This window comes from Sorex fumeus, unplaced genomic scaffold, assembly GCF_029834395.1.
Source record: "Sorex fumeus unplaced genomic scaffold, SorFum_2.1 ptg000086l, whole genome shotgun sequence".
In the NCBI taxonomy this organism is placed as follows: domain Eukaryota; kingdom Metazoa; phylum Chordata; class Mammalia; order Eulipotyphla; family Soricidae; genus Sorex; species Sorex fumeus.
In genome coordinates, this window is record NW_026606143.1 from 30,283,700 (window position 1) to 30,309,665 (window position 25,966).

Sequence of the window (25,966 nt, forward strand, 5' to 3'; positions counted from 1 at the left end):
TTTCTTTCTTTCTTTCTTTCTTTCTTTCTTTCTTTCTTTCTCTCTTTCCCTTCCTTCCTTCCTTCCTTCCTTCCTTCCTTCCTTCCTTCCTTCCTTCCTTTCTTTTGTTCTTTCTTTGCTTTTCTTGGTCTTAGTTACTATCAAAACACTTTCTGCTAGCTCTGAAGTATGTCAGTTATTCATTTGTTTTCCTTCTCTAAGCCAGAGATTGCTGAATTTATTTTGCCTATTGTTCCTGTTAATCACTTGATATCCCCCTGGATATCCACCTTCTTTAAGTGAATGAATAGAAAGTACCACCCAATTTCACTCCAGGCTGTGACTGACCTCTCATCACTGCTGCACCCCCTGGAATGGCACTTTGGGAAAGCCTCTAAGTTGTTGTAGTTCCTGCTTACAGACTTTATGTGGAAGTCAAGGACTCTTAAATTTTTTTTACTTGTAATTCCTCTTTTAATTTCTTTTTTTAAAAAATTTTTATTAGTGAAACACCATGAGGTACAGTTGTAGACTTACAAATTTTTGTGCTTGGGTTTCAGTTCTACAGTGATCGAATACCCATCCCTCCACCAGTGCCCATTCTCCACCACCACTGATCCCAGTATCCCTCCCACCCCCCATCCCCCCATCCCTCCCAGCCTCTGTGGCAGGGCATTCCCCCTTGTTCTCTCTCTCTTCTTTTGGGCACTGTGTTTTGCAAGAGAGGCATTGGGACTCTTAAATTTTTAAAAAATTGAATCACCATGAGATATACAATTACAAAGTTGTTCATGATTGAGTTTCAGTCATACAATGTTCCATCATTTTCCACCGCCATTGTCCCCAGTTTCCCTCCTGCCACACCTCTATCCCCCTTCTGCTCCCACAATCTGCCTCTATGGCAGGACCCCGCCCCTCATTTTCCTTTATTTATTTTCCTTTATTTTCCTTTTAGGCATTGTGACTTGTAATACTGTTACTGAAAGTGTATCATGCATATCACGTTACCTCCTTTCAGCATTCAGGTTTTGTCTAGAGTGATCATTTCCAACTACCATTGTCGTAGCGGTCCCTTCTCTGTCCTAACTGTGCTCCCTCCTCCCCTTGGGAAGTAAAGTACTCTTAAGGCTGAACACAGGAGCCTTTGAGCTGATTGTGGCAGTTGCTTTAAGAGCCTCTCCATGTAGCAAACACTCAGAAGTTACCTTGCTGACTTCTGTTCTAACAAATATCTAGAGGGCCAGGATGTGAAGTCTCAGGAGAGAGAGAGAGAGGGAGAGGGAGACGGAGAGAGAGAGAGAGAGAGAGAGAGAGAGAGAGAGAGAGAGAGAGAGAGAAAGAGAGAGAGAGAGAGAGAGAGAGAGAGAGAGAGAGAGAGAGAGAGATCAGAGAACAGACTCCAGGCAGGGAAGCTCGCCATCTTCAGCCAGCTTGGTCCAGGCAGAGGCGACCCAGGCCCCAGTTCTTCAGACCTTCGCACACTGGCCTCTAGATCTCATGAGCCAAGGGGAATCAAGGTGGGCACTTGCCCCACTTTCAATTTCTTTGGCGGAGCTTATCATCATCCTTGTTCTCTGCTCGTCCTCAGGGAAGAAGGGACTGACTGGAGACTGTGTGAATTTTCACAACTGCAGGAGGTGTGGGATGCGACTTTCATTTAGTAAATGTTCTCCAGCATTCCGGAGAGGACCCCCCAGGGAAAAAATGTATCCAGCCCCAGGTTGCTCAGTGGTTGAGTGCCTGCCTTGCATGCAGGAGGCCATGAGTTTAATCCCTGGCATCATATGCTCAATGCTATCCTGGGGGCACTATTGTTGTGGTGCCAGACACCACAACAAAAGGTGCAGTCTCCAGAACTGTAGCCAAGTATGTGTGAGTACCACAACTGAAGTGAGCAGCCCTGCTGAGTCCTTCAGCTAAGTACGTCATTGCAACAACTTCAGAGGGTGACGAGCAGGGGATAGGATTATCCAGTCCCAAGTAGTCATGAGAAGTGAGTGTTCCTGATTGATCTCAGAATTTGATGTCAGGATCAACTGTTGCCAACTTTCTTTTTCCAGCAATCATTTGACAGAATCTATAACATTAATAGAATTGCTGGGCTTGGTGAAGTATTTATCATCTCTGAAGTCAATGCAAACTTGGAAATAATGTACTCTTAAATAGGATTAGTTCATCAATTGATAAGTGAAATTTATTTATGGTATTATGGTATATATGGACTATTCCTGAGTTAGAGATTTAAGCCTTAAATGTGATATTTCTTTATAATTTTTCAATTTTATTTTCATAATTGATCACATTCAATATTAAAACACCAATCCCACTACCATTACACCTTCCCACCACCATTATTTTGAATTTGGTCCTACCACCACTCAAGCCTGCCCCACAGGCAGATGCTAAATAATTTATTTTGTATTGATTATTATGAATAGTATAAGATGTCATATGTCCACTTTTGTGGCCGTGAGCTCAAAATGGGACTATTTCTATAGGTGATTTTTTGGGGGGGTGGTGTGGATGCGGGGGAGACACTGGTAACTATGGGCTGGCAATTCAATGCAAGGACCCGATGATGTGATTCTACTGGCAATACCCAGGCTACTGCAGCAGTGCTTCAGGGCCCCCACGGCTGCTTGTGGAAGTGCTTAAGGAAATGTGTGGTGCTGGGAATCAAACCCGCATCAGACACATGAAGCCTAGCCATGGTCTTGTCTTCTGGCATTTGTTGTCGTTTTTCAACTCCAATGTATCAGAGAGCAGTAGTTGATCCCAGCAGTTAGTGAAATCTTTTAAAACATGAATGTTAACCATTAGGAAACATCAGTGGAATAATTTTTGTTGTCATCACTAGTGTCTATTATGCTCATGACATGTCCGATGCTGAGTCCTGCATTGCCTTTAAAGAAGTGCTTTCCTTTCTTATGCTGGCTGCATGGGGTCCATTCTATGGTGTCTATTTAATTTATGGGGGATGAAGACTAAGTGAGGTTGCCGAACTTATTTAAGTTCACCCCGCTGTAAGACATAGACTGTTATCTGCCATACTAGCCAACGGTCCTTTCACTCCTTGTCACCCACTGAATTATTTTATTAGCACTGTATAGCACTGTCTTGTTGTTCATCGATTTGCTCGAGTGGGCACCAGTAACGTCTCCATTGTGAGACTTGTTGTTACTGTTTTTGGCATATGGAATATGTCACGGTTAGCTAGCCAGGCTTTGCCGTGTGGGCGTGATATTCTTGGTAGCTTGCCAGGCTCTCCCAGAAGGGTGGAGGAATCGAACTGGGGTCGGCCCAAGTCAGCTGTGTGCATGACAAGCGCCCTACCTGCTGTGCTATCACTCCAGTCCAATTCTTTTATTAATTTTTCATTTTGATACTGGGGTTTACAATACTGTTAATGGTAGGGTTTCTTGCATAGATCATTCCAGTACGACGCCCCCACCAGAGTGTTGCATTCCCCCCCCGCACCCCACTGTCCTGCTGAACTGCATTCCCCTTCTCCCCCTCACACACACTGTCCTGCTGAATTCTTAACCATCTTTTAGTTATCATCTAGGCTTGGCAAATCTTTCCCTATGCTGACTCAGCATAAAACAGGGCAGGCCCCATGGAGCGCTGCAGCAGTCACCTCCGTGGAAGAGCCGCACAGAGCCACAGCCCTGACATGTTGGTTGATCCTTTCATTTGTTCACGCCCTCATTCAGGCATCCAGGCCCACACACATTACTTAAACATCAGGCATGCACCAGGTGCTGAGACCATTGGTGCTGAGCACCGAGGACGGAAAGACTTAATTGAAGAGCGAATGTTCAGAAACATTAGAGGAAAGCACGAGGCAGGAGACTGTGAGGACGGTGAAGGAAGAGAAGGAGAGGAAGGGAGAGGGAGGAGGAGGACCGAACGCCAGCACGGATGGTGTATTCTGGTCTCCCGTGCCCACAAAACTGTTAGCTTTTGCTCCCAGGATGAACCAAGTCTTGGCCAGCCTCTCTGTTGTGGTGAGGCACTGTGTTCTAGCCTTGCAGCTTTCCCTCCCATCTCTTCTTGTGCTATGTGCAGCCCACACAGAAAACTGCGGCCGTGAATTCCAGCCTGCCTGATCAGACTTGGCTGCACCGTGACAGCGTTGCTCGTTTTAACTTCCTCCACACGTCGTGGCATTTGAGAAGAAGGAATCACAAGGAGCAAATCAAGACTTGTGCCTTGAATGTGGACTCCCTGACAGAACAGGCCTCACCACACCCTAGGGAGTCAGGGCATTATGCAAGCGGGGGCTGGTGGCTGCTTTCATCCCCCGCGGGGTCCATCACTTGCTTTCTCACAAGGGAAATTTCTATTAAGGAGCCTATGGATTGGAGCCCAGGCAGGTGGCGCAGAGGCTGTTCAAAACAATTCATCTCGACCGCAGGAAAACACAGCAGAAGGCACGTGTCCTACTGCCTGCAAGTCCCTAGAGGCCTTTTGTACAAAGGACAGTGGCACTTCCTCCCCCCAGAAACCTGTCCTGACATATAACACGCACAGCTGAGTTCCTAACCACTAATGCACCCTTTCTTTTCTCTTTGATCTTTTTTCTTTCAGAGCTAAAAAATTTTCATTTTCATTGTAAATCAGGGAACATGGAGACATTGGTAAAGTTTATAATTTTGACACAAAATAATCACTGCAACTTCACCACTGAAATACCAAGACTCCTACCATTGTCCCTATATCTCTCCTACTCGTTTCTCCTTTTTTAATTAATCACCGTGAGATACAGTTACAGACTTACAAACTTCAGTGATTACATTTTAGTCATACAATGATGCAGTACCCATCCCTCCACCAGTGCCCATTCTCCACCACCAATGTCCCCAGTATCCCTCCCGCCACCCCCATCCCATCCCCACCCTATCCCCCCTCCACCTCTGTGGCAGGCACATTCCCTCTTACTCTTTCTCTCCTTTTGGGTGTTACGGTTTGTAATGCACCCTTTCTTGCCTAGCTCTACATGACCCCCAATTTAGGAGACAAATGATAAGAATCACAGCTCCTTTCAGTTCTAGGGACAGTCATTCCCAAAAACTTACCATACAAGCTTCCTCAATTCAGAGTGCTGAAAAGATCCATCGATTCAGACTCATGTTTTATTTTCTAATCATTTTTGCACAATGGCGACTTGTACTTTACCTTAACTGGATGAACCTTTTCTTCTTTGGAATGTGAGCTCACAGCAGGGACTGGACTGGAGTAGGAAGGAACTAAGTACCGGAATAAAATCCCTCACTTAGGAAGTGAACATCCGCACACCTGCCGAGTGTCAGGCCCTTCTGCATTCAAGGTGGGCGGTACAGGACTGCCCATCAAGGGATATCCAGTTGGGTAAGGACATGAACCGGCCCATATAATGGCTGCGACCAAAATAAAGAACAAGACACAGCCTGGGAGTAGAAGTTTCTTTAACTGAAAGCAGGTTGATGAACATCCATCTTAGTATTTGGCAAGAGGACCATGCTCTTGCTCTTTGATTTGACCTAATTGTTCTACGGTTTTTTTTTTAAAGATGAGCAAAATACACACCTCATGGGGGGTAATTTCGCGCCTCATCCTAAGGTACATTTTACAGGGTTTGGGCACATTTTTGGGTTGTCATACATTAGGCTAAGTACTGTTGATATCTAGGGGAGAATTGTCAATCGCTCATCCATGGACTAGTGCTGGACTGCAGGTGTAGAAATGTGGAATTACTCTGATCTAGGGGGCAGTGATGCACGGGAGAGTTCCCACAGGAAGTAAGGTTCAGAAACACTGAGTTGCAGAGTGTGTAGAAAGAAAGCCCTCAGCACAGTGTAGCTCTTAACTATAGATGCTACTAGCAGGAGGACCTTAATGTAAGGTGCTGGTGCGCCCCTCTGTCCCTTCTGGTGAGTCACAGGAATTCCATAATCTGGGACTAATTCCTGACTCTGGTGAGCCACATCCTGAAATAGGAATGTCAATGCCAGTCTTGAGAAGGGCCCATTAGACAGCAAGTGGGCTCTTGTAGGGCCCTGGCTCCAGCAGGCATCCAGAGAGCATTCATTTCCTTTGCTGTTCCTGCAACCCGCCCAGGACTCTGCCTTCCCAGGGCAGGAAAGAGACTCCCTCAAGTCTTTATTGAGATACTCCCTAAAGACTAATGCTTCATATTTCCCCAGGAATGTGAAAAACACCCCCTCTGAGAATGAAAGCCCATTAATTGTCTGTGACTAACAGGAGCACACGGAAGCACTTGGAGGCATCCCCAGGGATCTCGTTTTCCAGTCACCACCTACCTTGAATCATCTGAGCTTGAGCCAGCTCGGGAGATGGTTTTATAAACTGCAAGTGTCCTCTTTCTCCTGGAGGAGGCATTGCAGTTCCATTTTTCACAGCCGGCAGCAGCAGCTGTGGTTTCCAGAGCCCTGTCTGGAGACAGCCAAATCACAACCATTTCACTTGGACACTTTCATTTTGTTTTAGAGACTTCCAGGGAGCCTCCTCCCCTGCCATTTTAAACTAGTCGATGCATCTGGTTTGTGATTTTTGCTTTTTCTCTGAAGGAAAAATCAGTTTAAGAAATATTTTGAGAGTTAAGCTCCCATGCCCCTACTATCAAGGAGAAGTGAAACCAATGCACTTCAGACCCCATTTCAACTGAGCATTTCCAGTGGATTTCGTGGTCAAAAATAAATAAATTAAATAAATAAGTGAGGCAAGCCATCTTCTTTCCAGTAACCTTTTGCACATCGATTGTGTACAAGTGGTCTTCCCAGCAACTAGAACAAGATCCACATGGCTCTCCATAGCTGGAGGTGCCCTGGATGTCATTTGTCTGTCTTCTGCAACACTGCCATATCATTTCCAGGTGTGTTTACTTACGCTTTCAGAATTTGTCTAAATTTCTAACTAAGTGATTGTCCCTTTGTAATAATAGTGAAACAGGCAAACAGTCATTAGTAAATAGACATGCCAAATGACATGGCAATTTGGAGCTTTTGAGATGAGCAGTTATGAGTGTATCAGTAGCCAGGTGACGGAGAACAGAATTATTAGGAGTTTCATGGCAAAAGCAAAATCTGTCTTTTAGCCAGAGGCTAAGAGTAGCAATGATGCTATAGCATGCCTTGGCAGCTGGTTGTAATAATTCCAAAGTTCCAAAGTACTGTTATGTACACATGCTCTCTCTCTCTCTCTCTCTCTCTCTCTCTCTCTCTCTCTCTCTCTCTTTCTCTCTCTCTCTCTGCTCCCATCCTGCAAGAGAGGCGAAGCCAGACCAAAATGTGCAGTTCATTCCTTTGGAGGGTGTTCGGGGTCACACTCTGCAGTGCTCAGGGAACTATATGCCATGCTAGGATTCGAATTTGGTTCACTGTATGCAAGGCCATAACCCCAGTACTATTACTTCACTCCTGCAGTTCATTTTATGTGACTTCTAACTTCACATGGGGTAGAAAATGATGGAGTATACTGTACATAACTCACCTCCAGAGAAAGTTTGTTTGAAGACTATTAACAAATTCTAGTTTGGTCGATCTATAGAAAATAGTTGTGATCCTGTTATGTCAGAAACATCACTTGAGGCAAGATTGGCAGCACAGTTGAGAGGGTTAGTTACATGCATTGCTGTACATCAAAACCAAACAGCTAATGACCCTGATAATACCAAGAGGATTGCTTTTTTTGGGGGGGGGGCTTGGAAGATTAGAACACACCCCTGTTCTTGGGATTGCTCCTAGAGGTGCTTGAAGGACCATGTAGTACCAGGGATTGAACCTGCACCTTCCACAGGCAAGGCATGTGCTCAGCCCCTTGAGCTAGCTCTATGCCTACATCCTGGGACTTTTTTTAATCGAAAGATCTGCAGGATAAATCTAGCCACTTCAAAAGTAGATTTCAAAGGAACTTTTCTATCTCCGTTTTCACCTCTATTACTTAGCTGTTTTGCCACTGCTTAATTAAAAAATACTGTTCCCTTTATTCATATATAAACATATAACAGTTTAGGATGTGAAAATCAGGCTGAGATGTCATAATTTCTGAAAGATCAGGCAGCATACCTGGGGAAAATGTCCATTAAAGATATCTGCATGCTATCATCTTAAAGGTCATCTCTTCTGGCAAAGCTGTCCATCACTGCCATCAGCCAGGAAATGAAGTTCCAGTTCCCCTACAGAATCACATGACATTTACTGCTGGTAATCTGTCAGGAAAGAGAACACATCAGAGTCCTTCTGAGCCCAATCTAATTGCATTATGGGCCTATTGCAGACCCGCTTGCAGTGCCAGGAGCAAGCCACTCCCCAACCCAGCTGGTCTCAAACCAGAGGGTAGGAAGGTGAGCTTGTGGCCCAGAAAGAGAACACAGATGATAAGGCTCAGGGAGTGACACAGAGGCTGATGTAACCACATTATGATGACCCTCAACCTCTTTGGCATCCCTTTTCATGTCTGCCTCTAGACTCAGTTTTTCTCTCTGAGCAGGACTCACTGGATGATAAGCAGGTGATGAAAGAGCAAAAGGCGGTAGGCAGGGCTTTGCTGAAGCCCTAGACACAGTGCTCACTGGGAGCTCGATGCCTGGGTACCCACATTGCTGTTGACAGCTTCACTGAAGATGTGGGAGTTAAAATGCCAAGAAAGTTGAGTTAGAAATGTGTTAAGGAAAATCCAGCCACCTCTATTAAAAATCAAAACAACTTGGTGAAATTTGGCCGGCACTTCCAGCCGACTGAGATCATTTCAGCTTTATGTTCTAAGATCCAGTAGTGTAGTTATTCCATGCTGGTTTGGCATGTTTGATCTGCCAATTTTGAGAAGGAGGCTTGCCCTTCCCTTATCTACAGCTAAGATCTTTAGGAAGGTGGGAACAGGCAGCACCAAGGACAGCATCCTGTGATTCAGGGCAGCGGGAATTCTAGATTGATCTGGTCAGAAGGTTTCCTCTGGGATGAGCCTGAGAATGTGCATTTCATGTATGTGGATTTATTCTTTGGTCTAGTGTTCAAATATAGAATTTTGTCTTTTTCACTTTCTAAAATAAAATTTATGTATTCAACAAGGTCCCAAGGGACTGTTGACACTGCTGGTGTGGGGGCAGCACTTTGAGGGCCATCTATCTAGATTATTCAGTTTTGAGTATTTGAAATCCCCTAAGTATGCCATCATCTGGCCATATTATAGCTGGCATCCAAGTGTAGAGTGAGCAACTTGGTCAAATGTCCTGGCTGAAATTCAGATATACAAGGAACTGATGAAGCAGCAATCATTAATGCTTATAATGTTTCCAGGGTCCAGACACGGTGCCCCATACTTGATCTTTTGATTTTTCAATTATTATTCATAAGAGTTCCATTGTACCCCTGAGAAAAGTCACAGAGATGTACATTGACCTCCTCCAAGGTAACACAACCAGGATTCAAACCCAGACTGTCTTTTAACCAGTCTCCACATGACTCAGAGGATAAACTACATGGGGATGACATATATCATGGAAGCTATGAGAGACAAGCCTAACCTTCCAAATAAGGGATTCTGCCAGTGGTGTTCCAGATAAGGGATTCTGCCACTCCCTACTCACCACTTAACCTCAACAAGATATTAGTTTCTATAACTTAACTGTTTATTGTTTCTGGAACTGCTAGAGCCTAAAGACTTGCAAACCTTGGGTTCATACCTGGCAACCGCTTGCTTTCCTTTTTCAAATTTATTGTTATTGTTGTGGGGGCCACACCCAGTGGTGATCATAGGTCAGGGATCCAACTCAAAACACCATACATGCGAGACATATGCTCCACCACTTTAATTCATGTCCCTGGCCCCTTAAACTTAAAATTTTGATACAGTTTCCAGAATTACATGCACTTATAAGAAATAATACAAAGAGATACCTGGATGCAATAGTTGAGAAGAAAGAAGCAGAATCATTTTACCAATCTCTATAGAAATATTTCTAAGGGAGGCCTTACCAAGTTTCAAATATATGCACAGATCAAACAGCCGACTTTGATCATTTTCAGTCAAGCATGCTGTTATGAATGTCCACGTATTAGAATTTAGACACCAAAGAGGTTCTAAATGTGAAAACTTCTCAAGTCCAAGAGAAGGGAAGACCACGATCACAGCAACTTGGCAGCTTGATAGGAATAAGAACTGGAGCCAGTTTCTGAAAAACTGGGCTGGTCAGCCTTGGGCTTTGATGAGAATCAATTATTTTTATTCTAGGTGTCTCAGTTCTTGAGGCAGACAGTAGAGATATGTGGCTATAATCTGTACTTAACTGAGCTATACCGCTGACTAATTCTTTCGGCAAGGAGGAACATGTTTCATAAGACCCCTGGGTGAACCTGATGTGCTCTTGGGCCAGGCAGATTGAGTCAGTGCTTCTCAGATCCATCCTGGACAATTCATACTTGGAAGAGTATTTCTTTGGTTGAATGTCTGGGTTGTTGGTATGAAAGTATTTAAAGAATACAAGAGCCAAGCATTCTTGGAAACTCTTGTCACATAGAGGTACTGCCATTCACAGGTGACCCAGTGCTGAGCCCTGTTTGGGTTAGGGCATGGAAAAGACGTATAAAATATCCAGACACTATATCACTCCAGTCCAGTACCCATACTGGGATGGCAAAGGTCTAAAGACACACTGTGCCCCCACTACTGAGTGTATTGTGCTTTGTCAGTGACCCAAAAGTATGTATGTCAGAGACAGGCCTGGGACCATTCCTCACTGCAACCGAGAGCCAATGGTTCTCTCTCTATGCTCACTGCTTTCCAGATATGGCCCCCTCCTGAGAGAGTCACTTGGGTTGAACTTTGTTTTTAAGAAACTTCTAACCCTTATCTGCCAGAGTTGCTATACCCGCCGAATAATCTCTGTCACACCTGCTGAAGTGTCTCATCAAGAGGTGATCCTAAGTAGACCCTCATTCCACTGGAGTTTCACTCTTTGTGTATAAACATCATGAAGGTTGTGTTTTCATTAGAATGTCATTAAGACAAAAGCTGGCTGCTGAACTATTGCACTATAAGCTTTGGTCCAAGGTTAGACATCTCTGCTGTCCTCTTCCCACATGGTGAAACCCATGAGTTCTTGGGATATCTGGTCTCTATACTGGCTACTCTCCATTTCAGAAATGCCGTTAGTAATATGCTTTTTGAAATAGCTTTTCTGCTGTTTGATATAAGCAAAATGCCAGCTCTTGGGGTGTTCAGCAATAACATTTATTTACTGGTACAGAACATATAAGATCTGGCCCGAGGCACTATCATAGTTACACACTGTGTAACAAATGACTCCCAACCTACCATCTTTAAACACAAAAAATGAAAATTATCTCAGACTTTCTGTGTATCAGGAATTCAGAAGTGATTGACCTGGGTGCTTCTGGCCCAGGGTCCCTTTATCAAGATGGTAGTGGAACTGCAGTCAGTGAAATCCTTGGCTAAGAGAAAGATTCACTTCCGAGGTAGTACATTGATATTATTGGTTGGTTTTTGATGATGGGTCTGAAGAAAACTTTGCCCCTCCCCCTGTGAGCCTAGACTCCTTGAATACCCTCACGATATAGCAGCGGGCTTCCCCCAGAGCCAGTGACCTAAGAGAAAGTGTAGCAGTAGCACAATGGTAGCTTTATGACCTAGCTTTGAAGGTCACATTTTGTCATTTCTGTAATATGCTATTGATTGTGCAAGTCAGCTCTATTTAGTGTTAGAGGAGAATACTCAATGGAATGAATTTTAGGAGGCAGCACTCTCTAGGGGACCAACTGATCACCTACCACACCATTCTACCCTTCTTTTTATATTTGAGAAAACAGAGATCCATACAAGTGAGGTATGCCCAAGGCCACAGAGCCTAAATATTTCAGTATTTGCTTTTCTTTCAACCCTACTGCCCCTCACGACCCATCATTTCTCATATTTATTTAAAACACCAAATGTTGTTTATCTTTGGGGAGGCTAGAAAAATTATTTCCAAATGTGGAGTCAATTTCCTTGACTTTTCTTTTTAACAGAGGAAGCATTTATAAGCTAGACAACATATAAGCAAATTGTGTCTCTGAGCACTTGGGAAAGGGTTTCTTCACTTCCCAGAGTCATTAGGGAGGAGGGAGGAGAGAGCTGAACCTCTCAGGGAATGCAGATTTAGGAGTGAACTAAAACTTCAGCGTTGGAGATATTTTAGCTTCTGTACATCGTTCCCCTTTATTGAAGTGTGCCCATATTGTGATCATTTTTCTGCTTTCTCCATTGATCTCTGAGGGTACAAACAAGAACAAAAAGAAGAAAGCAGAGTGTATCACCCACATCAAGCCATGGGAGGGGCACCCTCCTCGGAGTTGCTGGCTCATTCATTCCAGATGCGAGGCAGGAACTGGCCACAGGGACACCCCCAGGAGAAGCACAGATTTTTTTTTTCCTGCAGAAACTTGTTTCTGAAAAAATAAACACACAGATTTTAAAGCTCAAAACTGTGATAAATACTATCAATTCTTTGCTTTTCGGCTAAGAAACAGCTTCCTTGAAACAGCCATATTCTAAGAAATGAAACAAGAAGAAAGAAATCTTTGTATATTCTCCATCCCTTTTCAATCTGTTTTTTCTTTTCAGAAAAAAAAATTACAAGGCCTGTCATCTCCGATCAACTTAACTAGTCAGGAGACACTACGCTTCTCTCCCTGCCTGACCTATTTTGTAATGGGGCCCTCTCCTTTGCCGGCAGACCCGCTCTCCTGAGTTCCATTTATAGCAAGCATTTATTAATGGTTAAATCGCTAGGAAAAGATCTCTCTCCTTTCCAAGACTTATTTCCCCCACTCAATAAATGAAACCATGGGAGCCGAGAAGCTGTCTGTTTCTGCCTTATTTAAGCTCAGATTCTTTCTGGCCCACAGAATACTGTGAGCCAGAATTTACAGTCGAGCACTCACTGACTGCCCAGCAGTTTGTGGTCACTTGTAATTTATCTCATATTTTGTATGCCAACTAATGCTTGTGAGGCCCTTGGGATTTTTTCCTCAGCATTTGACGGAAGTTCGAGATCTGCAGCAGAAATCAGCCTCTGCCCCCACCTTTGCTGATGGAGAAGGGCCGCCTTTCTCGAAAAATCCTCAGGCCAGGGCCCTTGGACAATTGTTATGAGATTCTGATATACTTGACCCCTCCTTTCACCTTGAAAGCTTTTCAAACTCCTTTCCTCTGCCATTCTTGCTGCTATCACACAGGTGACTTCGCTGGACAATTGGAGCATCGGTGGCCCATGGCTGTCAAAATGACCTGTGCACCTCAGTCCGCAAAGACGTTTCTCACTTGATTGAAGTAGCCAAAGTCCTGTAGACAACAATCTTCAAAACAAGAAAACCAGGGGGGGCTGGAGCAATAGCACAGAGGGTAGGGTGTTTGCCTTGCACGCAGCCAACCCGAGTTCGATTCCCAGCATCCCATATGGTCCCCTGAGCACTGCCAGGAGTAATTCCTGAGTGCAAAGCCAGGAGTAACCCCTGAGCATCGCCGAGTGTGACCCCAAAAAGCAAAAAAAAAAAAACCAAGAAAACCATGAAGGTGACAATGTCACTGCCCTGCTAGAAATACTTCAGTGTCTCCCCGTTGCTCTTAGGCACGAGCAACGGGCTTGCTCACACGCACCATTTCCTCCCATCCCACATCTTGCATTTCTGCACACACAGGACATCCCTTGCTGATAGCAGAGTGCAACTGCCCCAGTTCATGGAGGTGCTGTGCTGATGAGGCCTTTATTCATGCTCAGAAGATTCTTCTCCAAATCCTTCCTCTCCTCCCCATTAGCTAGCTAACTAATACCCATTGCTCAGTTTTCAAGTACTACTTTTTTCAAATTTTATTTTAATAAATGACTGTGAGATACAATTACAAACTTACACATGTTCGTGGTTATGTTTCAGTCATACAATGTTCAAGTACCCTTCTCTCCACCAGTGCCCATTCTCCACCACCAATGTTCCCAGTATCCCTCTCTCCTCTGAATTGCCTTTTTATGGCCTCTCGGCCTGGGAAGAGCACCCAGCTTCCTGTGCTTGTCTGCTATGGTGGGGGGGGGGGGGCATCACTGACTTTATTGTCTGCTTTTCCTCCTAGTCAGTAAATTCCACGAATGGGGATGACTCATCCTCTAGTGTCTCGGCAGGACACTGCCCTGAGCCACTACACACACAGAGCTGGGACTGCCCCCACCCTGCCTCTGAGTGTGGCTTGAAAAGTTCCCTCAAAATGACTCCCCCCAATTTTTCAAATTAAATCTAAACCCCCCCTTAGAATAATGATGTGGTTTAATAATGTTATTCACCAGGTGCAAGTGGTCATTGAAGTCTCTTACAGGGATCGTTTAGCAAGACAGGTAAATCTAATTTCCCAGAAGAGGCCCTTAATCTAGTTGAAGTTGATCAGAAAACCACTCAGACCTTCTATCAGAAACGTTCCACAGAAGGGACTGTTTGGTGCAGTGGGATGCACAGCTGCCCTTAGCCTTGGCTCTATTGATATTTAATTCAGGTTACTCTTTGGGAGTCATCCTGGCCACTGTAAGGAGCTTAGAAGATCTCTGGCCTGTACTCCCCCAATGCTATTTGCACCCCGTCTCCCAGTTGCCATGACCCTATATATCTCCATATACTGTTGCATGTTCATAGGGGCCTGGGAGTGGACAGAATACAGTCCTACCTACACCCACACATTGGGAACTGCTGCCCTAAACCCTCGAGTCCCTGTGTGTGCTCCATGCCCAAGAAATTGCACATCTCAGGGAGGTGGATTCTAGAAATGCACATCCTTAGACCCTTCTAGAGACCCTTGGGATTGCATTGAAGATGACCACAATCTACTGGTGAGGCCTGGGCACATCTGAGGCTGACAGAACTTTTAGGTCAGTGGGACTTGACTTCGGTAGCTTAGCGGAGGCCTGGGAAGCTTTAAAAGTACTGAGACACTGGGGTCATTCCTCTGGGGTGGCCCAGCCTTTGGATTTTTCAAACCTCCAGGAAATTCTAATGAGCAGTCAAGTTTGAGCTCCTTTTGTGGGTGGTTCTAAAGGACTCACTCATAACTCTGGGAGTGATTTAGAATAACCTATAAATGAGACCCTTGTCTTCAAACTGATGCTTTTTTCCTTCTCATGAACACATTTCTTTTGTTGACCCTGTCACTTTTAAGACAAAATTACAGGCCTTTGACGATGGCTTGTTTCACGAGGTAGGATCTGGCTCTAACTAACATAAAAGAATGGTTGGAATGATTAGGGGGAAAAATAAAAGACACTGATTAAGTTTTCCCAGATAGCTTTTCAAAGAAGATGCATCAAAATCATGCTAATTTTAAAACGTGTTTCTGTACTTAGCAAAACATGCAAATAGTAAACAGTGAACTCTGTCAAGAAAATTGTTTTGATGAAATGTACAATTATATAAGGAGCCCATGCAAATTGAGAAGCGACACAATGATACCTTAAGAGATAAATAAAGGAAACGAACTCAATTCTCAAAGTGGATGTATAATTAGCAGAGCATAAGGAAATGTGCAGCCTCCCTAGTAATCAAGGGATTCTCAACAGTTACCAATTCTCCTTTTCTAAAACTCACAAAGATGAGTGGCAAAAAAATCCTGAAGCAGACATTGGCTGATTCTCTCAACACAGATGGTGTGTCAACTGGCTAGTGGACATGAGGCTTAGTAAATGGAAGAAGTTGTTGCTAATGTGGGTTTATATGTCCCCCAACTCAATGCTGATGGAAGTTCATCCAAAAGAAAAATGTTCATGTGGAGCCTAAATGTCCAATAACAGAATTATGATGAAGTAGACTTTGGTGAAACCGTTGGATGAAATACTGCAAACTCAGTGTGTGACACCATGAGTAAGGAATAAACAAAGAATATTATAGAACACTGGAAAAATGGCTCAGCAATCCAGTAGCTTTGGACAATTCTACATTAAATTGTTCTTATAACCAATGTATCTAATATACATTTGTATAACTCAAATTCCCAGGGAGCCCTAAAATGAAGAAAATGGCCTATCATTACTTAAATCATTTTTCAGTTTTTCTGATCATGGAAAATTTCCTCTCCATCCCATTCCATTCCCTCCTTTCCTCTTCTTTTAGAATTGGAACTTGTTGTATCATCTCCGGGAAGTGGTATTTGTCAAACAACTGGAAAAACGAATCCTCAAGTATTTAGTATTATTACACATTTTAAAATAATAAATATTTATCAGTGTTCAATTAATAAATTTTTGGTACCATTTAATAAAAGGCCCTCCCGTTGATCATCGATTTGCTCGAGCGGGCCCAGTAACGTCTCCATTGGAGACTTTGTTGTTACTGTGTCTGGCATATCGAATACTCTCGGTAGCTTGCCGAGTTCTCCGAGAGGGGCAGAGGAATTGAACTCGGGTCGGCCATGTTGGCCGCTTGTAAGGCGAACGCCCTACCCGCTGTGCTATCGCTCCAGCTTTGGCAGCACATATACTAAAATTGGAACGATACAGAGAAGATTAGCATGGCCCCTGCGCAAGGATGACCATTTAATAATTGTGTGAAAATACAAGCCATATGTATCTCCATTTTAAAGTTAATCAAATAGGGCCGGATAGATAGTACAGTGGGTAGGACACTTGCCTTGTTTGTGACTGACCTGGGTTCTACCTATGGCACCCCATATGGTCCTTTGAGCTGCAGGAGGGTTCCTGAGAGCACAGCCAGGAATAATCCCTGAGCAGTGCTGGGTGTAGCCCAAAACAAACAAAATGTTCATCAATATTTCACTTAATATTTGTGCCTTTTCAGGCTTGAGCAATAGTACAGTGGGTAGGGTCTTTCATGTGGCTTACTCTGGTTCGATCCCCAGTATCCCATCCTTGAGCCTACTAGGAATGAACTCTGAGTCCAAAGCCCGGAATAAGACCTGAGCACTACCGGGTTTGACCCCAAAACAAAAAATAAATTATACTTTTTATGCTATTAAAATATTAAAAAGAAATTTCTAAGACTTTTAAAATTCATTCTATTTTTACATTTTTAATCAGTTGCGCATCTTTGGTTTACAATACTATTGATAATAGTTTCTCATATACATAATTCCAACATCATACCCATCATCAGTGTACCCTTCATCTTCTAAGGACCCCAACATCCCTCCTGTTTCTTCTCAAAACCTCCTCCTCCAACTTAATTGTGTGGATCAGTTCTTCTATTATGTTGCTTTCTTAACATTGTTTTTTGTTTGTTTGCTTGCTTGTTTTTGTTTTGGGGCTGACACCTGGCAGTACTCAGGGCTTACTCCTGTCTCTATGTTCAGGGATCGCTCCTGGTGGGCTTGAGGGACCATATGGGATTCTACGGATAGAACCCTAGGTTGGCAGCATGGAAGGCAAGCACCCTGCCATCTGTACTATCACTACAGCTCAATCTTTGGTCCTTTGTTGCCACCTCGCTTTGTATCTTTAAGTCCCACATATGACAGAGATCTTTCAGTATCTATCTTTTCTAACTTCACTCCGCATAGTATCCTCTAGTTCCATCCATATTGCTGAAAATTGCATAATCCAAGACATGCAACAGTAAAGTTAAAAGCTATTCATGGGATTAAGAGTAAATTATTGTCAAATTACTGCCTCACATCACTCTTTCTATATATATGTATATAAATATATATATCTTTATATATAGATTGGTTCATGCATAGCTAATGTACTGTCAGTACCGTCAGATTACTTAAAATTTTTTGGAGAGTTTTAGAAAGACATTAGCAACAATGAAAGAACTCCATATAAGCTTTAATCCTAAACAGAGCCAGAACTAGCTATGTGACCTTGGGCAAGTGTCTCCACTTCTATGGATTTCCATTTCCAATTTCCAAAATGAGGAGTTATGGAAACTCTTGCTCCATTCATCTTTGAAAATAGTATTTTATATTTTAGAGGATTATCAGGTTCTATAGATATGCCTTTGCCTGATGATGTATCAAATGCCAGATTTTTATTTAAATACCAAGCCTTTAGCCCGTTAACTAACATTGTTACTGTACACAGTGCCAGTCACTGTAAGGGGATCACTGAGACAATATCCAGTCCAGAATGCCTTCTTGGAGAGTCTTTCTTATTACAGGGATTCTCTTATGTCAGAAAAAAATGGTTTCTGTTAGGATATTTCAAAACCTCCGATTGCCACAGACTACTGCACAAAAATCAAGCAATGTCAGGTCTCTTACATTATCTCCGTTGCTCCTAGGCTGCTCTGGCAGGCTTCAGAGGGGTTTGCCGTCTTGGGACACTCAGATAAGCTCTCGATTAAGACAGCAGTCTGGGGGTCAGAGAGATAATACTGGTGTTAAGGCACTTGCCTGCCATGTGGCTGACCTGGGTCCTACCCCCAAGTCATATGGTCCTTCAGGCATTGCCAGGAGTGATCCCTGAGTATAGAGTCAGGAGGAATCCTTGAGCACAGCCAGGTTTGGTCCCAAAACAAAACAAAACAAAACAAAAAGATAGCAATGTCCTTGGATCGGTCACTTGATGAACCTCTAGGTGTTACTCAATTCTACTTTGCTAGGAATGCCTTGGTCTAGGATTTCTCTAGAAAACTTGCATTTTAGAAAGAGCAAAGAAGTCTATTTTAAGCAAGACCCAGAGTCATAAGTGGTCTTGGATCATGCTTCGTTGTTCACCCCAGTCCCCGGGAACAAATGCAAACATTTTTAATCGGGGTCCTACAAGTGTCAGGGGTATAATTTAGGGCTTCACTCATGCTAGGCATATGTTTTACCATTTGAGTCATATATATAACTCTAAAATGCAGTGTTACCTCAATTATCCATCCCAATTCTGCCTTACCACCCCAGACAACAAGCTCTCAATACAATCGAATGAAAAAATAGGTTCTCCTTGGAGCCAGTTTTAATGAGGTTTGACCTGGACATGTAAAAGACATGTAAAAAATAAGACATGTAAAAAAAAAGACATGTTCCGCCCTCTCCTCTCTGGAAAGAAATATGGTGGCCGCATGGGAGCCTTGTGGACAGCAGGTATGAGCCCGGGGTGAGGGGGCGACTGAAACCTCATGGGAAGGGGGGCGTTCTGGCCCATCCTTCACACCCTACCGAGGTCACCAGTTGCCCCCCACGTGCGGCTCTCTGGCACGGCCATGACTCCAGAGCACAGAAACCAATCTTTTAATTATCTGACTCTCAGTAGAAATACTTCCAGGGTTAATAAGTAAAATAGCAGAAATCCAAAACTGCACGGCCACGATAGCGGCTGTGTGACGTTATTTAATTCTTGAACCCAGCTGTAGAAAGCAAATCATTTCACAATGCTTTTTCAGCATGGCTGATTGGGGGGGTTAAACTCTAAATAATAATGGTGCAACTTTCATCGAAACAATGAAGCTAGTCAAAGTAGATAGAGTGTTAACTAGAGTTCATCTGCCTCACAGGGCATTGGGTGGGTGGGGGGGTTTATTGGGGTTCTTCATGGTGAAAAATAAGTATTGGTAAAGGGAAATGTGATTGATATTTGCATGATCGAGACCTAAACCTGAAAGCTTTGTAACTTTTCCCACAGCGATTCAATAAATAAATAAATTATTTAAAAAAACAAACAAACAAAAGACATGTTGTCTTTTTTTAAAGTCACTTAAATTCTAGCACCTAACACTACATGAATTTTGATTTCAGCTCCAGAATGTATCAAAAAACAAAACATAGAGAAATGAAATCAAAAGTCTTGCTCTGTGTGCCTGGCTCTCAGTTCTTCTTTTACTAATTTCTCATGCAAACATTGCAGTTTTCACGTTAATCACTGAAGGCTGGTGTGTGGGGGGGAGTGCACACAAGCTAATTTGGGAGGTTGTTTCCCACCTTTAGAGATACGTTCCTACAGGTTCCACTTTCAGTTTTGTTTCTTGTATTTTGTGAGTGGTCATTGGGGAAAAAAGAAAGTTCTGAATTTAGGCTTATCTGGGAGCAGATGAAACCAGTGTACTTCCGGTCCTTCTGATCTAGGTGTGCAATAGGATCCTCATTTGTGCCTTTCCCCATCTTCCCCCTCAGTTCCTTGGGTTGGTAATGATGACCCAGGATGGTGTTTTAATGTACTTTACTCCGCTGCATTGGGTTTTTGGTTTGTTTAGGGGCCACACCCAGTGATGCTCGGGGATTACTCCTGGCAAGCTTGGGGGATGATATGGGATTCTGGGGATTGAACCCGGGTCAGCTGCACACAAGGCAAGCACCTTACGCATTATACTATCTCTTCGGCCCCTGCTGCAGTGGTTTTTCAGTTGCTGCTCATTGGCCCACTGCTCAGACTGGCCCACTCTTCAGGTGTTGAAACCTCTGCTACAAACGTTAGACTTTTATTTTTATCTCTGATGCCAGCTCATACACTGCACTGATGCCTGCAGACAAACACCAGAGCTCCAACTAGTTGGCTTTGGGTCCATGGTAGGTGACTGCATATAGAATGTGATGGGAACATGGGTTTTCTGTCTCCTGTTGAGTGTCACTGTGTCTCTGTAGTTTAGAACCAGGCAGTAGGAAGTGGCCACTCTACTGTCCTGGTGTCTGTCAAAATGCCCAGTACAGACCAGACTTGCATGGATTCTGTTTCCTGAGTGATGTATGTGTGGCTGTCGAGACACTGAGTAACATAGCTATAAATGGGGCATGGCGAGGCATAAACATCACATGCTCCTCAGTCTGGACGTGGGGTGACACAGGGAGATATTTGGTGTGTGAGCCTTGCTTTGGCCAAAGTGTACCTGTCCTGTGTGTGAACTAGAAGGTGAGCACTAAAAGTTGCTTTTCTTGACTTGCCTATAAAATGTGTGCGGGGTAGCTGAGCGGACCAACCGGAAGGGCACCTCACAATTCCCCATCATTCTCAAAAATGTCCCCACTGGGAGAATAGGACACAGGAGAATAGCTGACAGCTGGTGTCTAGGCAGCAAAGCAGTGTGGTCTGGGAGTCCGCCCAACACACTTGCATTCCCACAACTCGACAAACAAGTGTGCTTTCCATCATGGGCAATTTTAGCTCTGGATTCCGGCCCATTGTTCCCATTGCTAAATTTGAGCCCTGCTTCAGGTCTCCAGATTCCAGAATGCTCAGATTCTGCTAACTTACAGGCCTTGAGAACCTGCTGAGCCCCACAAACCAAGGATTGGCCCTGGTCCTCTGGGGCCTGTACCCTCCTGGAAGGACCTCCTATGACCTAGGCCATCAGTGAGCTCCTTGTGTCCAGGGTTGCTGCCCTCTAGGATTCTTCTGAGAACCAAGAGACAAAGTGAAAACTTTTGGGGCAGAGGGGCAGCAGAGGCAGCTGACAGTAAAACTAATGATATAACTCTAGAGACACTGGTGGCACCTGGCACATGATGGGTGCTCAGAAATGGCACCACTGCTATCAGCTGCATCTGGACCCCACCATGAAGCACAAGCTGATGGCAGTGACCCAGCACTCAGCTCTGTAAACAGCTGCTCAGACTCCCCCAATCCTCACCTGGAAAAGGAAGACATCCTTTGGGGCTAGGGTTGCACCAAGAATTCGTAGCAGGGCTGGGGAGCCAACTCGATGGGCTGGAGCATGTGGCTTGCATGCAGGAGACCCCAAGTTCAATCTCAAAACCTCAATTCCCATCTCATCAATGCCTGGTATGACTCTATCCAACTGTTAACTGGAGTGACCCCTGGGACCCTGGAACATTTAGGAGCCCCCCCCCATGAATAATTATGAGCAGGGGTCAGTGACAAAGACAAGAGCGAGGTCCAGATTTCAATTCCTAATGCACCTACATGGGTCCAGCTCAGTCCTGGCAGCTCCCCTAGCACCAAATCCCAGTGTGTGATGCCCAGCTTATGGCAACCAAGTGAGTGGGTACCACAGCTAACAACTATGTGAGCCCCTTGTGCCTGTGTGACCCCACCCTATCATGGCAACAGCAATGAAGGGAAGCAGGGAAAAGAATCCGAGCGTTAATTTTTCTAAAGAAGACATCTCAGGGGCCGCAATGGTCTGCATGAACTGGATTTCATTATATTTCATAAACCTCTAAAGTCAGCTAAACCCAGGTGTTAGGGGACATCTTTGAGTGGACTCCCCTCCATTCCTCAGTGTAAACATAATTCACTCAGGCAGCATATGTGAGGGTCTAAGTTCATACCAAACAAGTTAGACAGATGCCTCCTATTTCTGGGATGCAGATGGTGCATTGAGGTCTGGATAATTCTGGGAGCAATATCACCCCTCCCAGAACGTGCTTTGGTGACAATTTGTTAGGAATCATCACCCTTCCCTGCCACCCTGAGAAGTCCCAGGAATGTCTCAGCTTCTGAAGGACTGAGCCTCGCACTTAACTTGTGCATATCCTGGCCACGAGAAGGTTCTGTCTTGGGCTTAGGCAGCACTAAGAGCACCACTGGGATTGTTGCTGTGTGGTACATCAGATCACCACCCAGCTTTCCCGCACTCATCACTCCCAACCTCCAATCCAATGTCTTAAAACAAAACCATTCCCCTGATTCATGTGTTTGGCCTTAGCTGAGCTAGGCTGAGCTCACCCACTCATGTCTGAGAGCTCAGCTTAAAGTAGGCTTGGTTGGGGAGCACTAGCTGGGTGCTCAGAGCGCCTAGGTACACCCTCTTCATGGCATTGTTTAGGGTTAAGAGTCATGAAATACATGTGACTCCTCTGAGGTTTAAGATGCTCTTGTTTCTGCCTGCTTTTTCCTAGTCAAAGCAAATCACACAGGCAGATCCAGGCCCAAGAAACTATGTGCCACCACAATGTCCCCAAAGTACAAAGTTACATAGACTATGGGAGAATCAAGAGCTATACATGCAAATTTACCACAGTCACTAAAGTTTTTGCACATCATCAAAAAAAGCTTAGCTTTTATACTTGAATCCTTCCGGAGGAAGCTACCATAATTTTGTTGTTTTTCCATTTCAGTTTTTGTTTCGGGGCCATGCTCAGCAATACTTAGGTATATTCCTGGCTTTGCACTCAGGAATTACTCTTGGCAGGGATATCAGGGGTTGAACTCAGGTCGGCCACGTGCACTGGAAGTGCCTTAGCTACTGGACTAACACTCTGGCCCCTGTTTCCATTTTTACGAAGGCACCATGATTGGCAATACTTGTATTCTGTTCATGAGAATTTCATTCATACACTGCTTCAACATCCCACTCACCACCAGAGTGCCTGCTTCCGTCCACCAGTGTCCCAAAGACCCTATCCATCTTACCATCCACTAGCCCATAAGCTCAGTTCTGTAGACCAACTCTACAGTTCTGCAGCCTTTGCTCATCTATTGCTCCCTTACTTCAGTTTTTGCTTTGGACCACATCCTTTGGTGTTTAAGGACTACTCCCATCTCTGTACTTGAGGGTTGCTCTTGCCAGTGTTAGGGGGATCATGGGGATGCTGAACATCAAATCTGGGCCTCCAGTAGACAAAGCATGTGTTCCATTCCATGAAACTCCTAATTTCGTTTGTAGTTAGTTAAATCTCAAGAGCCACAGGAAATGTTCTGTTTTCTACTCATAGTTCACCTTTATGTTCATGGAACTGAGAGGTGAAGCTTCCAAGTACCAAAGAGGCCTTCATTTTTGTCTTGTTCTTATGGTGATGATTTATATCCTTTCCCTAAAACTATCTCATAAAACTAAACTAATGGTCCTTTGGTCTCTTTTACAGGCTTGGTGTGAAGAATTGAAGAGGAAGAGAATGGATTTGAATGAAAACAGCCTACTAAAAATTTTATATATTTGTATGAGATTATGACCCCCTTGACTGCCTGAGATTCAAGCAGAAATGTTCTATTTATACATTTCTATCTCTTCCTTCTAGTTGGTTGCATTTCATATTTTGATTGACCTACAAGCTTAGCACTTCACAGAGAAAATCATCAGATAAATTCACTATGTGGAGGGTGTGGGTTGGAAGAGAGATATGATAGTACGGAGGGGGACATATAAAATATATGTAAGAATGATTTCAATGGAAAGTTCTCTAGAAGCTACTTCCCACACTATTTTGGTCAATATTTGAACTGTATTTTAGTTCTTCGCCTTCTAGATCATATCAATAAACTTTTTACGAGTTCAATAAATATTTGAGTAAATGTAAAATGTGAATCTAGACTAAATTAATTTTCATATCTTCAGAGAGCTACATGTTCTCCCACTTGGAGAGAAATGAGATACGAGAGCCAGTTAGACTGCCCAGTGTCTATGTAGGGGTTTCTCACTCTGATTTATGGGGGACCAGGGGTAAGACTATGGCTGACTGATCATTGCAAATGAAGTTAAATATTGCCCGAAGAATGAGCATTGTTGATGTTCCTTCTCCCAGGGTGACCTTTATGGTGAATGAATTTTACTTCCATAGAGGTTCAGAAATTCCCTTTAGCCAGATGGAATTGCGTTCCTTTCAAGGCACAATAAAATGAAGCTGAGAGGTCAGAATAAAAGAAAACATCTAATCAGAATTTAGCTGTCCAAAGAAAGAGGAAATGTATTACCTGCTGCAAAGAGGGAGCACCTCTCTGAGAGGCAATCAGGGATCAACACGAGCATAAACCTGAGGGAGTCCTCCAGGCCCCTCTAGTGACTTCCATTTTTCCCGAGATGTGCAGGCAACTTCACACTATGAAAATTTGAAGGACTGAGTCCTTTCTTCTGATTGGGGGTCTTCACCTGGAGGTTCTCAGGGAGTACTCCAGATCCAGTGCTCAGGAGGCACTCCTGGAAGTGCTCAAGGGACCATATGTGGTGCTGGGGATCAAACTGGGGTGAGCTGCATGCAAGGCAAACTCTAAGCCTATGTACTATTTGTCTGGACCAGGACGGGTTCTTAAGAGCATGTTTTAAGGGCAAACATGTCACTTACCTGGTATACAGAGGCCCCAATACCACGTTTTGCTTCAACGCTACCGTTTGCCAACAAAAATTAGATATGCTTGTTCCATCCCAAGTATCCATGAGCTTTTCTGTTTCAAAGCTCTTCATTTCCAAAAGCAAGGCCACGATTGCACACTGTGGCAACCAAGCAATCAGGAACCAACTGCAGAGCCTGTGCTACCTGATGAGCTTAGGTTTTGCTGAAGAGATGCTCAGTTTTGTGTTGTGGAGCTCAGTCATCTTGCTGGGGTACGGCTTAGCCTGGTGAGGTCATGCTAATATAGACATAGCGGGGCGTCGCTACCAGAGCAAAACACGGCAGCCGAACCACCTGTCAGCAGAGCAGCTCCTGAATAAGATGGCACTGTGTTGTCCCCGGCTGATCCATTCCTTCTGAATTAGATTAGTTGTGTCGGGTTATGAAATTTACCTCTGTCTTCCCTTTGTTTACATAGAAATGATCCATGTTCAGCTTCAAAATGAAATTTGGGTTTAATAAAACACTGTCTTCATATTGCCGTGCAGTCTCCCAAGTAACTATGCAGCGTAGCATGACCCAAGCCATTAGACAGCATCAATGGGAGAGTTGAGAGTTTGACGTTTCTGGGCATTTTATTCTGTTCAGGTTCAAAGTATAAGAGCTTTCACAAGTCCCATATTATCATGTGTGGGATAATGAGCTTAATATAGGCAAAGGGAGTTTATTTGTAAGGAGGTTAGAATTCTCAAAATTCATATTTCACACTGACTGGCTTTAAAAAAAACATACAGCAGTTGCAACTATCTGATTCTGTTACACATTTGTAAACAATAATTGTGCAGCATTTGGAAGGGCACAAGTAGTTGAAAGTTTCTCTCTATGAATAGCTCAGGGGCTATTCCCCTCACTGTGCTCAGGAGGGACCTGTAGACCTTATGAGCTGATGGGGATCTGAACCACGGTTGCACCTTCTGCAGCCATATGCAAACCAAGTGCCTCTTGTGCTGTTTAAAAGAACACAGCTACTCTGTAATGGGGCCAGAGAGACAGAGGCTCACATAGCACAGCC

At 44.0% G+C, this 25,966-nt stretch overlaps 1 protein-coding gene and 1 non-coding gene across 2 annotated transcripts in view; both read left to right on the forward strand.

The window, feature by feature from the left end:
• Positions 1 to 23,864, forward strand: part of SMPX (small muscle protein X-linked) — a 53,485-nt gene extending 29,621 nt beyond the window's left edge. Inside the window, exon 5 of the mRNA XM_056131246.1 lies at positions 23,713 to 23,864. The gene's annotated coding sequence lies outside the window, so the exon portion shown is untranslated. The remainder of the gene's footprint in view (positions 1 to 23,712) is intronic.
• Positions 16,459 to 16,569, forward strand: LOC130039501 (U6 spliceosomal RNA). The gene has a single exon (XR_008794918.1). It is a non-coding gene; the product is annotated as a U6 spliceosomal RNA (small nuclear RNA).
• Positions 23,865 to 25,966: the final 2,102 nt, after the last annotated feature.